The sequence below is a fragment of the Strongylocentrotus purpuratus genome, unplaced genomic scaffold, assembly GCF_000002235.5.
Source record: "Strongylocentrotus purpuratus isolate Spur 01 unplaced genomic scaffold, Spur_5.0 spur5_contig_836, whole genome shotgun sequence".
In the NCBI taxonomy this organism is placed as follows: Eukaryota; Metazoa; Echinodermata; class Echinoidea; order Camarodonta; family Strongylocentrotidae; genus Strongylocentrotus; species Strongylocentrotus purpuratus.
In genome coordinates this window covers 1,136,469-1,151,143 of record NW_022145542.1, presented here as the reverse complement: position 1 = coordinate 1,151,143, position 14,675 = coordinate 1,136,469, and positions in this window count along the sequence as shown.

Below are 14,675 nucleotides of genomic sequence, written 5' to 3'. Positions count from 1 at the left end.
TAAAAGTAAAAAAAACGAAATTATGTCATTGTGGTACAAGATATACATATATACATATACATGTACATATATAGGCAACCAACAAAACTAGATTTTTTTTTTCTTCAAATAAAAATAAATAATCAAAATGAAAGTAGTATTCATATATATCTAAGGAATTTATCATCTATTGTAACTACTTGAAAATATATTATCAGTGCACTAGGTCACTACTGAGAAACACTATTCTTTTTTCCCCTTTAAATAAAAAAATATATACCGGTAGGTGCAACCAGACATACATATAGTATTGAAATGCAGGACATTCGATTTTCATTTTCTTGTTTCTTGTTTCTTAAGTTCATAACCCTTCTTCTTTATACATGTATGTAAATCTCTGTAGAAATTTTAGTAAAATGGATCTCTCCGGGAGGTCGTGGGTTCGAACCCCGGCCGCGTCATACCAAAAGACGTTAAAAGATGGGAGTTGTTGCTACCTTGTTTGGCGTTCAACAATAAGGGATAGAGCAACGTCGATCTGGCGCTGCTCAGTGGCTGCCGGGCTCACGATCAATTGGGCAAAAAGAATTTCCGTTTCGGTTTAATAAAATTTGGAGTGGACTATTAGGCTATTATTATTATAAAGTACTGAAATCCCTTTGGTAAAACTATATTATGGTTTGTTAAATAATGTAACATAGAATTTAATCTAAGTGTCAAAAATATATTATTTCCATTTAAATGGTTAAGTTTACCTTCATCTAAGATTTGAGCTATTAAAAGAGACACTATATGGGCAAACTTTGGAACAATCAACAATCAAGGCAGTTTTTCGTCTAAAGCAAAAACTGTATAATAAAGTTTTATTACCATCTAAAAGACATGTAAATATAGACTTTTAATCAAGAAGTTTCTTCAAAGTAAAAACAAGATTTACTGCTATGTAAACCTGTACATATAGACATTCTTTTTCCTTAGGATTATTTTTTCATAAACTTCATACAAAAATTATTTTCAAACAATTCATAAATTGTTTTGAAAAAATCAAAGTGATTTTAGAATTTAATACACAATGGAGAATTTGTTTAAGGAACTTTTTTTTTACATCAAAGTATGCTATGCATTGTGCCCTTTTTTAAACAACAAATTGATTTTTTTTTAAATATAATAGTTCAGGTTAACACAAACTTGAATGCTGTGTAAGATGAAATTGTATATTTTAAAATGGTGCATATGACTTTGAGAAGATCCAAAGAACTGTTTTCTTCAAAAATATTTTCTTTCAACAGGGGCGAGAATGAACCAATGTAACTAAAGAAACCTCCCCACATAATACATACAGCCCTACATATTCAAAGTCTTAATATATAAAACATCATTTTCCCCTCTACTTTTTTCTCTTTCCTTCTCAGTGTTTACTGCCTCTCTCTATCTGAACCCGTTTCTGATGTCACTATTAAACCAGTCCCACATATCCAAATCAAAGTAATATAAGGTCACCCTTCATATACTTTCTCATGATGGTATTTCACATGAATACACATCAAATGGCTATTAAAAATTCATCAGTCCACAATACATATTGACCCCATATCAGTTTCTTCCCAATATTATTATATACCTAAATTTTAGGACTTTGGTCCCTTACTTTACTCTCTGAAGTGTATTTCAGCACTCAGAAGGTATAAATACTGTTTTTAAAGATCTTTGTAGAAAAGATAGTCACTAGATCATGATCTGTAAATGATCCTTATAACTGGTAGTTAATATTCAAAATAATTAATGAGTTAGGATCAGTAAATGCTTCTTATAACTAGCATTGACAATGTTTCTGGAGACCTCATTAGAACAGGGTCAATAAATTGATGAACATTGACAATAATCTCTTTTTTCCCTTTGATATATCTAAAAATATATATTTGGGAAAGTCCATCCTTATCTTATAGCTCCCAATTTTCATGACAATATGATTATTCTTGAGTAGTGGTCATATTCATGTATTTTAGATGAACTTGGAAATTCAATCAGACTGTTTCTTTTAAATTTAAACCTATTTTAATTTATTGAGATAATTTGATTAAATACCTCACTTGATGTCACACATTTGCATAGCAAACCTACAAGTATCACATCAAAAGACATTAAAGTAAGATGACAAAGCACTGTCCTCTTAATATAATATAAGGCATGTTGAGGGAGGGAATTGGGTTCTCAATTAGCATGGGCAGCAAAGCATGATTTGAAAGAAACTTGATTGAGTGAGGCTGTAAAAGTGTATCATGAACATTAAATGAAGCAGGATGTCAAGTGGCTTTTACAGAAGAGAACCAAAGGGCCAATGTCTGCTACATACTAGCTAGATAATGTATCTATAGACATGAGTCTTGTAAGAAATGTTTTGTTCATCTTTCATTGCTAATGATATATAAAATGACATCATAATAGCACTATGCAGTGTTTTTTAGATCCTGAACTTAATCTCTTTCCTCATTTAACATGAGACAGATATTACATAACAATCTGCAACAGTGTTGTAAGTTATGTTCTTTTAGTTACAAAATGACAATGAAGATATTCTGACAGTTCATATCATCATCCATGCATCTCTAGATTACTTCTATATAAGTGGAAAACAAAAATTATGTGGAAGATTGAAATTACATAATGGATGAATTAAAAAAAGTACATCTAAGCCTAAAACAGATGCTGTTTTCTTTTCTCTTTAGCTTGTCCATCCTTTCTCTCTCTCTCTCTCTTCTCAGACACACAAACACACACATATCTCTCTCTCTCTTTTCGTCTACCGTATTAATCCATCTCTTAAATACTGCATGTGAATATTTGAAATGATCATACTTGTCCATTAATATTACCAGAAGTAAAAGGGTATAGCTTAGCTATCAACAATAAATCAAAATTTTAAAATGTTAATTTTGGATTTTGACAATTTGTATTTCTGTTTCTTCTCTTTGAGCAAATTCGAAAATTTGAGGATTCTCCTTAAAACCACATCAGCAACAATGAGAAATACATCTTCCATGTTTGCTTGTTGCTGTTGGGTGTTTTATTTATTTATTTTATTTTTATTTTTTTTTTTGGGGGGGGGGGCAAAATGAAAAAACCTGTGAATATAGTAAAACACCCCCTCATGAAATGAGACAGATACCTGCTAAAGAAATCTTTACTGGATTAAGCATATATACATACAATATTAGAAGATAATTATGAAGGAACAAAGACACTGTCACTGTGTGATGGATAGCATCTCAAGTGGAGTGATAGAATATACTAATACTATAATTACGTTATCGTGATCCTGAAAACTTTCTCTACCTCTATCCCCTTCTCTTTCCTTTACTTTGAACAGATTATTAATTAGCTAAGTAGAATACAGAACCCAAGATAAATACCAACTTTATTGATTCTTATTTTCTGACACACATGTTTGTGTTATCTGGTTATAATGATATTAATCCATCTACTAGCATCTGTTCTAGAACAGGAATGGTTCACAGATGAAAGTACAAGAAACAATTCTAAGATCAATAGATGAGCGTCGTCCATTGATCACGGTTTACGTCAGATGGGCGGTTTCTCACCACTGAGGTTGCCCGGTGGTGGGAATATTGATATATGCGAGCGAACAACTTGTTGCTCTCTTGCTCACAGACAATAGGAGACTTGATAGGAATAAACAATATGGTGGGACATTGTCTGAAACACCTTGCAGTTTATATTTACGAGCATCATTTCATTTTGATTATCCTATCTTTTTTTAAGTGACAAATTGAGAAAATGACAGCTATTCAACCCCCCCCCCAAAAAAAAAAAAAAAAAAAAAAAAAATTACAGCTCCAGACAGTTAATAGTAACAATTACTCTCCCTATATTTCTACCTCTTGCCAGTTTCTTTTCTTTGTCTTTAAGATTAAGCCCACTAGATTGACTGCCAGCAAGACAAAAAATGTCTTGTGGACCATTTGAAAATTTTCAAAGGGTTCATTGGACTGATTGCCCACTAGACCAATGACCGATGACCAGCATTATTAGTCTATGAGTACAGCATTAGTCTTGCGGACCATTGGTCAACTGAGTATTCAGTTCCATATATAAGTGTAATTAATCTATCTATATGAACCTTTGCTTTACTTTTAGGTGAATGAAATAAACATGTTGAAAAGATCATAGAAATAGAATATAAGAAGAAAGAAAATAAGTCAGATAGAGATGGAAGATTAATGGAAGTTTAAAAAAAATTAAGTACTGCACTAACATTTTTAAAATGAACTTTTAGACATTACAAGATCTGATGACTACATTAATAGGAATTTAATAGGATTTTCCCGACATTTTTTAGCATTTTAAACTCCTGCAAAAACCAAAGACAACAAACAAGAAATGAAGGCATAATAAAAGAAAGAGGGGAGAGATTGAGAGAAATAATGATATTAATAAGGTGAATTTTTGACGTGCCTAATACTATGTTTCTAGGCAGGAAAGAGAGAGATAGGGGAGAGAGAGGTAGAGAGAGAGAGAGAGAGAGAGAGAAAGATAAAGAAAGAGAGAGAAAGATAAAGAAAGAGAGAGAGAGAGAGAGAGAGAGAGAGAGAAAGAAAGAAATATAGAGAAAGATAGAGGAATAGAGAGATATGGAGAGAGAGATATAGGGAGAGAGAGAAAGAAAGATAGATAGAAAGAGAGAAAGAGATAGGGAGAGAGAGGGATGGATAGATAAAGAGAGAGGGATAGATAGATAAAGAGAGAGAGAGAGATAGATAGATAGAGTGGGGAGGGTAATGCTGAAGACATGGGGGAGAGAGAAGAAGGCACAGACAGAGATATTTTTTGTATTTGTAAAGACTATATCACTCAATAATTCATTGAGGTGATAGAAGATGCGATTAAAGTGGCAGGGTACTGTCTCTCAGACTGGAAGAATAGCAAGTCAGAACAAATCAATAATTTCACCAATGGATTACCGCTCATCCCTGGGAAAATATGGGCAAGAGAACAGATGTGAGAAAAATAAGTTAATCGCCTTGCTCTAGGATGGACTACTTTACCTCCAAAAGTGAAATAAAGTAATTGCAAGTTTGTCAGTTGCAAAGAGGGAAAATTCAAATAGGGTACGAGCTATGACATTGAAATATTAATTTGAAATTGATAATTTATTTCTCTGAAAACATATAAATCTTGACAAATATTGATGTTAATTTAATGAGTTAGAGGCATGTTACTATGAAGTCACAACTTTACACCTTTTACTACGAAGGAATGTAGTAATCAGATATAATTTTATGTATGTTAAATGCAGTTGTGAACTGTGCAAATGTCTCTGTCACATCCATACTTATACCAGTCAATCTGCAGTGTAAAATCCAGGATTTTCAAAGGGGGTGGGGTTGGGGGGCAAGGGGTAAAGCCAATGTGTGCACATAGAGAACACATTGGCTTTATGTACACATTTTGCATACCGGTAGCTTGCGGTGGGGTGGAGTTTTCATAACATTCTCATTTTTTCTTCCATCGCTCTCTCTTTCCTCACCTTTTTTTTAAGGCTGGGAAAACGAGGGGCAACCCCCCCCCCCCCCTGGATCCGCCACTGCTCTGACATAAATAGCAAAGTCAGTATTTGTGGTTAGACTAAATTATTTACATGGGTCAAATTCTAACCTTCATGCGCTTAATAGGAGTTCATTCTCATTGAAAGTCACAATGACAAATACATTAGCTTAAAATATGCTATACATGTATTCCAAGTGCATGAATGAGATTAGAACTTGAATAAAGAACATTTACAAGAGTGGGTGACACTAAAATGCACAATTTTTAAGAGTAAAACAGGGAACAAAAAGAGTTTTGAAAAAAATCAAACTTGCAAAAACAAACCTCAAATATAAACACCCTCCCTAAAAAGTAATTAGGAATTTAAGTTATAACTTTGTTTGATCTGCTCAGATTCTCACTCAAACATATCAAATGAAAACATGCAACAAGTCACCAAATAATTATGGCAGCAAGAAACTATTGACATATTAATATAATCTGATTCTACAAGCACAACAGCAAGATACTAAATATTTCATTTGTTTACCGGTAGTTATATCTGTGGAAACATGACTTGTAAACAGTGTATATACATGTTTTTCTCAACAACATTTGAACTATTATTTGCACAGCCAATAGGAAGTTTGTATGCACAGAAAGTTGTGTTTACATAAGAATAAACGTGCAGCGATAAGGCGGCTTCTTTGACTCCCCAAGGCACCATGTTGAAGACAAGAAGGCGAGAAGGCAAGTAGTTAAAACTTGTCATGGCACCTTCTTTGAGACGAGGAGGCGAGTTGTATTAAAAGAGGCCTGATATCGTCTCAAGCAAGGCGCCTTGGTGAGTTTTACCTACTCGCCATCTCATCTTCAACGTGACGCCTTGGCCTCAAGTTTGAGAAAGGAAGGCAAGAAGGCGAGTTTTAAAAGATGCCAAGTTGTTAAAACTTGCCAAGGCGATCTTGTGAGAGACAAAAAGGCAAGCTTCCGTAGGTATGAGATTATATTGAACCTCAGGCATCCTTGAGTAGATATTAAGCACATTATGGCTATTGCACTAAATACTTTTTAAGCACACCATATAACATATAATATTAGTAAGCAAAATAATTAAGATGTAACATATATACAGAGAGTCAGCTAGACATTACCGTAGACCATTATCACTTACACAGTTCCAGAAGACTGGATTGAATATGATGACAGCCACACAGTAGTAGAGGTTGGGATCGGACCAATTGATCCTGGGTTTGTGACAGGTCCACCAAAATAGATCCAATTCCATCTGGTAAGTATGGGATTCAACAAAACAAGGTCAGAAATTTAGCGAGAAAATTTCAAAATGAAGTTTTGCGGAAAAAATGTATATCACAACCAAAGGATACTGTTTGACCAAATCAATGTGTAACAAAATTTGTTCACCACTGGATTTTGTCTAGATTGTCCATGTTCCAATGAGTTTAGATATCTGGGAAGATTAGATGTCCTTCACAGCGATTTGTATACTTAAGACAAAGTAAGTACTGACAAAATGATTAAATATTTAATTCCAGGGGACCTACCTGGGGATGAAAAGGATAGAGTCCCCTGGCCGAGGCTTGAACGAGTTGAACCCATACGAGCCTCACTCTCATGGGCATCGCTAGAGGGGGGGGGGGGGGGGGGGGGGGGGGGGGGGAGGGGTGGGGGGGGAGGGGTAACCCCCCCCCCCCAAATGCAAATGCGCTAGCTGAGTACCAAAGTGATGCAAAATGAATCTTCTGTAATGTATCTGGGATAAGGGTGATATGAAACTTTTTATGTCCTAAGAGGGTGCCGTAACTATTGAAAAGATGAAAGTTCTCGGTCACTACTCTCCCTGGCATGATATTCATTAACATTAAAGTTATATACTGGTGATGCCCCGGCCTGCTCACTTTAAAGAAAATACCTCACCGTAATGATACAGCACATGCGTTATGTAAATGTGACTAAGTGATCAATTTTCAAAGTGCCGAAATTCTCCTTCAGGCCTTATCTTATCTATAGTATTTGCTTAAACCTCATTGTACTTTAAGGTTCACCTGAGGAGCAAAGGTCTTTCTCATTTGTCTTGATACATGCATGTACGGACTAGTAATACCAAACATTTCTAGATTATCTATCTTTTGAAAACACATCTCGAAAGGTCGGTATGTAGTTTAATCGGGAGAAATTATATGGTATAATATATCCTCTTTAATATCAACTTTTTTTTCTTTCATTTTTGAATAATAATCACGTTTCATTTGTCATTTCCCTTGTATTAACAGACTAATCCATATTCAAAACATCTTTTTTCAGAATTATGTGAAAGGAGGTAGGGCCTACTTTTAATCTAAGAGAAGTGAGAATATAACTGTTATTATATAATGAGAAGTAATATTAACCATCTATTGTCACTAGTGACAAGTGATTACTAATAATCTAGGCATGAATTAAAAATCCCACACTAAACATTTTATCAAACAGGAGATCCTGGAGTAGGATCAGATCAGTAGCTAAAGATTTTTTTAATTGATCTAGTATCTTGTTTTTCTTACGTATATTCTGCAAACAAAAGCAAAAAAAAAAGAAGAGACTAATCTATAAGAAGATAGGAAGGATAAGGAGGTTATTGTTTTTCTATTATTTAAAGTTTTCATTCATTAACATCAAATCAACAACTGTAGGAGCTAGTTGTTTCTGTTGTACACAGCTAGATTTATCAAAATAATTCTTTTCTTGGTTGCTGATAATAGCTCTAGATAGAGGGAGACATAAATATGTTTGTTTGAAGTGATGTATCAAAAAACTGATAAGGCCCAGGTAAAAAAAAATCAATAAGACTTATGATGGGTTAGCACTACAAGGGGTCTGCCCTGATAGATTACCAGCCCCCCACCCCCCCCCCCCCCCCCCCCCCCTGGAGAGGATGAGAATTCTGTCCATCTGTGGTATCAATTTCTTGAAACTGTATTTTTGGCACAAAAACTAAGACAAAATATATATCTGTGAAACATTGTGGACAAGATTAAGGAAATTTAATGTGCATGTGGGATCATAGAGTTAAAATTTGATTTTGATTCATTATAATCTTAAAACATTCAAAAATTGCTAGTCCTTTCTTGGAATTTAGACAGGATTTCACTGATCAATGTGGAATCTTCCCTTCCTTTTTGCAAATTTTCAATCTTACTTGATATCAGGGTAAATACAATATCTTATTTGTTACCAGGAACCTGAAATGCTTTTAACTATAACAACAAAAGAGGAGAAGAAGAGGAGTTTCTACCAAACATAATGACTGATTTTCTGTGGATACAAAATACAGTGGGCATGAATAATTATAATTTGTTATTTGGCCAGTAGAGGGCTCTCTTCAGGAAAGCTTTGGCTGCAACATGCATGTATTTATATAAAGATTGGAAGAATGGCAATAAGTTCAAGAATATTCATAGACAAAATGAATTCAAGGTCCATTTACTCAAGTATTTAAAAGCATCTAGAGTTTAATAAATGACAAATCTTACATATTTTAGAATTGAAAATTCACATCATATTTGGAATATCATTCCATTTCATTTCAAGAACAAGAATAAGAAATTTCTGTGAGTGACTGTATCTTTCAAATGTACATGAGTCAAACCTGTCTTAGTGGCCACCTCTCTAAAAGGGCTACCTGTCTACAGTGGCCACTTTTTCCGTTTCTCTAGGCATACAAGGAAATAATGAAATTCAACAAGATTAAAGAAGAATCTCTGAGATTCAATTCAGTTTGAATACAATTTCTTCTTTGGCCAGTAGAGAGCCTTATTCAGGAATACCATGTCTGCAACAGATGTCAGGTGAAAGGTTTTTTTTTTATGGAGGAATAGCAACCAAATGGCAAATAAAAATAATCAAAAGATTTTTTCACATAACTTTACTATGACCTCTAATTTCAAAGTGTGTATACTTCTCCACATGCCGGTTGATTTCTTTATTTGAAATTTGCATGGATCTAGTATCCATATTTTTTCGGAGAGGGGGGGGGGGGGGTGGAGGGGTTGCATGTCTCATCGAGACCTGTACACATTATTTGCGTACATCAAAACAATGAAAACAAATAACCTTTTGGAAAAAGGTTATTTGTTTTCATCACCTGGTACGTAATGTACATATCGCATTAAGGGTCAGGTACTAATGGCCTACATTGCATACGTCAGAAATTCTATCAAAATCCACCCAACATTAATTAAGTCCATCCATTCAAGTCATCGAACATTGTTACGTTCTGAACTTCGCTTCCGATTTATTCTAAACTCATCAAAAACATCATGTCTGGCAGAGGAAAGAGTGGAAAGGCCCGCACCAAGGCAAAGTTAACAAACGGAAACCACATGTTTGCACACATAATTACTGTAGCTATTTCTCATGTACATAATTAGCAATTTTTGCGTACTTATTGAACTGTGACCTTTTACCTTTAACATACATACTCGACAACATTATGTACGTTATTGAATGAAAACCACATGTTTGCATATACAATACAATTAGGTAATTTTCTCATATTTTTATGAGCTATGACCTTTGACCTACATACTCCCAAAGAAATCTTAGGCTGTATTTTGATACCATGTACCTTATCAAATGGAAACAAGATTTGTTAAGGACGTATGGAACTGCTGTAAAAAAAAAAAAATCAGGGTAAATTTGGTCAATTTAATTGCCCCTAACTGAAGTCCAGCAAATCAACGATAATTTGTATTTTTTAATAATGATAGTTACAGGAATAGAAAGAAGAATTGCATGAGCTTGCCTGGAGCAGGTGTAATAATATGATTGCAGGGCCCTCAGAGAGAACAATGACAAAAGATCAGCAAATTCTCTTGCGTCTTTATCTTTTGCGTCTGTTCAACACATTTTTGAACTAGCTTAACGACAAGGGTCAAGGAATCTTTATGAGAGAAGAGGGCATCTAAATTTTAAGTAAAAAGTGACACCAACTGATGGTTGATATTTTGCCTTGCAAATTATGCAATTACCTTATAAAATATTTGAAGGAACGTTTTTTTTATTTATTAAGGGGCTTACTTCAAATCATCAGGTCATCGGAAAGGGTTGGGTGGTTGCGTTACCGTACATTCTGTGAAAAATTGCCATTTTATTTACGAAATACCGGAAAGTTTGTGAAATAGATCGACCCTCTCATCTACAGGGGGCCGTTTCATGAAATCAACTCCATGACAGTCATATCTTTGTCGGCTACCTACGGAGATGTCATGAAGTGAATAAACCGTTTCACAAAGTCATGACAGACATGATATTGATATATCGCGATACTAGCAGCTCAAGAACATAGTCTTTGTCACGATTATCAATACGTACTTGTTTTGTTTATTGTGACGAGGAATTTTAGGCAAAATACCTTTTCTCAGCCAGTTGTTGTTCTAGAGTCTCATACATACTCGTTATATAATTGATTTGATATTGAAAATATCATTTGGAAGAAAATAGTCTTTGTCACGATCCATTTGATATATCACGAATAACACAAAACGAGTTTTGGGGCTAAAATTGTTCAAAAAGAAATATATACATATAAATTCTCCTAAAATAAATAATAAATAAATAGTGTCATTATCAAATGTAGATCATCAAACGATTTGCATATTTCTGTAAAGATTCTTAAATTGAAGAAAAACTGGTGAGTGTTTTTTTTTGTCGACATACCAATCAAAAGGTAGTTGAAGGATACCGTAATGTGACAGTTTATCAATAATTTTTTGTTTTTTTAATTGTGAAAAGGAATTTTAGGCAAAATACCTTTTCTCAACCAGTTGTTATTCTAGAGTCTCATAAATACTTGTTATATAATTGATTTGATATTGAAAATATAATTTGGAAGAAGTTATTAGAGAGGGAATAATAATGCACATAGGCCCCAAAGGTATGATGGTATCCTAATAAAAGACTATAGATCGACTATGGACAATGGTGTGTAACATTCTTATCTCTTTTATTTATATGTTATAGTTTAATGATTTGTAATTTAATGTTTATATTCAGCTTTTTAAAATTTCCGTATAATTTGTATTACCACTTCTTTACATTTTCATTTCATCTCCCTGTTTCTTTGAGCTGACATAACACTATCTCTATCTTATCGTGTGCTCTCTCTCCCTCTCTGTGTCTCCCTTTCGCTCACTATATTCTCTCTTTTTCCTTCCCAATACCATTCACTCTCTCACTCTCCTACCCCTGGGGATCGTCCCCCTCTCTCTTTCCTCCGCAATCATATGTCATTTTCAGGAGCTCTTCTCGCTAACCATCCGTCACATCCAAATTATCGCAACATTTATAGGCATAAAAATGATGTTGTACTTTCAATCTATTTTTCTTTTGTTTTTTCAATTTCAAGTTTCTTTAGCGATAGATAATCGCTCTTCTTCAAAAAAACCACTTCCCCTTCTCTTATCGCCCAGCGGTTCATATGGGCAATTTTAATAGTTCAAGGTTCATTCTCATTCAGCATTTCTTGTTATATCACTATCTTGTTTTTCATCACTCCATTCTGTATTTGTATGTTTTAAATGTGTTTATGAAGAGTATTGAATAAACTTTGAATTTGAATTGATCAATTGTAAGCTTTGTTTACCAGAAATGAAATGGATAAAAATAATACATTGCTGTTTTCAATTAAAAAGGGTACTTTAATTGGTTTGCTTACAATAATTATGGTTTGAATGGAAGAAGAAAATGTGACTTAAATTTCAAAATTTCTAAGAAACGTCCACAATATATCTTTTAACCTATCCATAAGCCTACACGTACATGACTAATTTGGTTTCAACCACCCCCCCCCCCTCCCCATCAAAGATGAATAGAAATAGATAGCCAATGAAATATGACCAATAAGGCAATGATGATGTCACCTATCAAATATTATTGGAACTAAAATGAGACACGTGAAGAGCATAAGCCTCGTGGTAGATCAATGCTAATTAAGGGATTCATGCTTTATACAGAATAAGCATCCCAGAGAATTACGTACCGAACTCGTCTATATTTTTCTCAAAATGATATTGAAACTAATCTTACATTTCGCGGCCGCCCATGAAATAGCAACAAACTGACTTGTGATGGCGCTTTACAGCAATTAAAAAAGATATGACGGATTCGGAAGAGTGACATCTCACTTGTCGCGGAAGATGTCGCTCATCTTGGCAAAGACGGTTTTGTGAAACACTTAGCTGACAAGTTGCGCGACAGTGGCGAGATGTCGTTGATTTTGTCGTTATGATGGTTTTGAGAAATGGCCCCCTGATCTCAACGGTCCAATTCACCCGATACTTTGTGTAAACCCTACAGAAAATCTATGAAAGGTCACATCATCTTCCTGTAGCCCGACCACCAGACTGGATGCGATGGTCTGATGATTCGAAGTAAGCCAAATTGAGGTCTCATTGTTTTTATAACCATTTCATCAGTTCCAGTGCATTCCAATCTGTCATCAAATTTGAGTTCTTTGACAATGAATTTTCTAGTTGCACCAATTTGTAGTCTGAAGTTTTGCTGTCCCTTTTCTGCTGAACATGAGTAATCATAGATTGTATATCACACTCCTAAAGGCCCGGTCTCACCGCCAGAACTTTGCTGGAGCGTTCCTTGAACGGTAGGGAGAGGGGGCCGAATTTCGACAACGCTCGTCACCGCGCACAAAATGGGAAACAAATCGAAAACACAGGCGTTGCCTTAGCGGTGCACCGCTGAAGCCGGCGTTGCTTTAGCGTTGGTCCCGCTCCGACACCTCCATACCAACACCAAACCAAAGTTCATCACCGCAATGGATCGCTGCTTCAACGCCCGACACCGTTCCAGCAATCCCGTGTCCGTTCGTAAAACGCTTACAACCCGCTCCACCAAAGTTTGTGCAACGTTCAATCACCGCCCGGGCAAAGCTGGCGATCCAGCGGTGGTCCAGCGTTCAAGATTTCTGCGTTGGCCTAGCGGACAAAAGCGTCCACGAACTTGCGTCTAGCGGTGCCAAATTTTGACTGGGCGTTGTTGGAGCGGTGGTGAACTTTGCCGGAGCGGAAAATTGCCCGCTCCTCACCGCTCGCAATATTTTGTGCAGCTCAAAACTTTCGGAGCGGTAGGAGGGACCATCAGCGGTGGCCGAGTGTATACGGCGTTGCCTTAACGGGGGGCCAACTTCTGTTAAACGGTGGTGAACGGTTACGAGCGGTGATGAATTTTTTTCACCGCTCCAGGAACGCTCCAGCAAAGTTCTGGCGGTGAGACTGGGCCTTAATATATACTTTTAATCTCAGTGAACTTTGGTAGGCAAATTCATGCAAAAAAATATATTAAAAAAATTGACCTGAAAACACATCAGACAATTAGTCTGAACCGAGTCAGGAGCAGATTTGAAGAAATTATATTTTTAAATGTTGTAAAAGCAAAGATATAAGAAGAAAACTGACCAAGTATCTGTACTAAAAATCGTACATGTAAAATTGGTCGTACACATTCGACAGCTCTAAATGATGCGCACGGTTGCGTTACGTGCGTTCTCGAATCCAAAATCATACCTCACACACACACTCTCACCATACCGCGAATGGTCCGTCGTGGGGAGCTAGCCGGCTGAGAGTTTGCAGCGATACCAACGCAGCTTCGGAGCTCCGCAGCGCGCCATTTTAGCGGGACTCGGAAAGGTTCGCGGTGGGAAGGCAGCGGCCTAGCTTTTTGCCCAAACAACGCTAGATCGGCTGCTGGCAAAATGAAAATAACTACGATCGAGAACATCGTCGGTTTCTTAACTTTTCAGTGAGATAATTCTGAATTCTAATTGAGACTATAAAATAAATTAAATCGACAAAGAAACCTCGGTAGAACTCTTATAACTATACAAAAGCTTGTTTATTTCTTCATTTGACATTTTGTTTTTGACCATTTTTTCGTGCGCGAGTCAATGCAAACTATGTATTACCAAACTTTCAACACGCAAGGAACGGGGAACACTCGCGGACCTCGTATCAAATTCGTTGCAAAAAAAAAAATCTTTGAAGCAGTGAAGAATATTGGCGCTGCAATGCGCAGAAATATACTTGAAAGAAACTTAAAAAATCATACCTGAATTTTCAGAAAATCGTATTTGTATT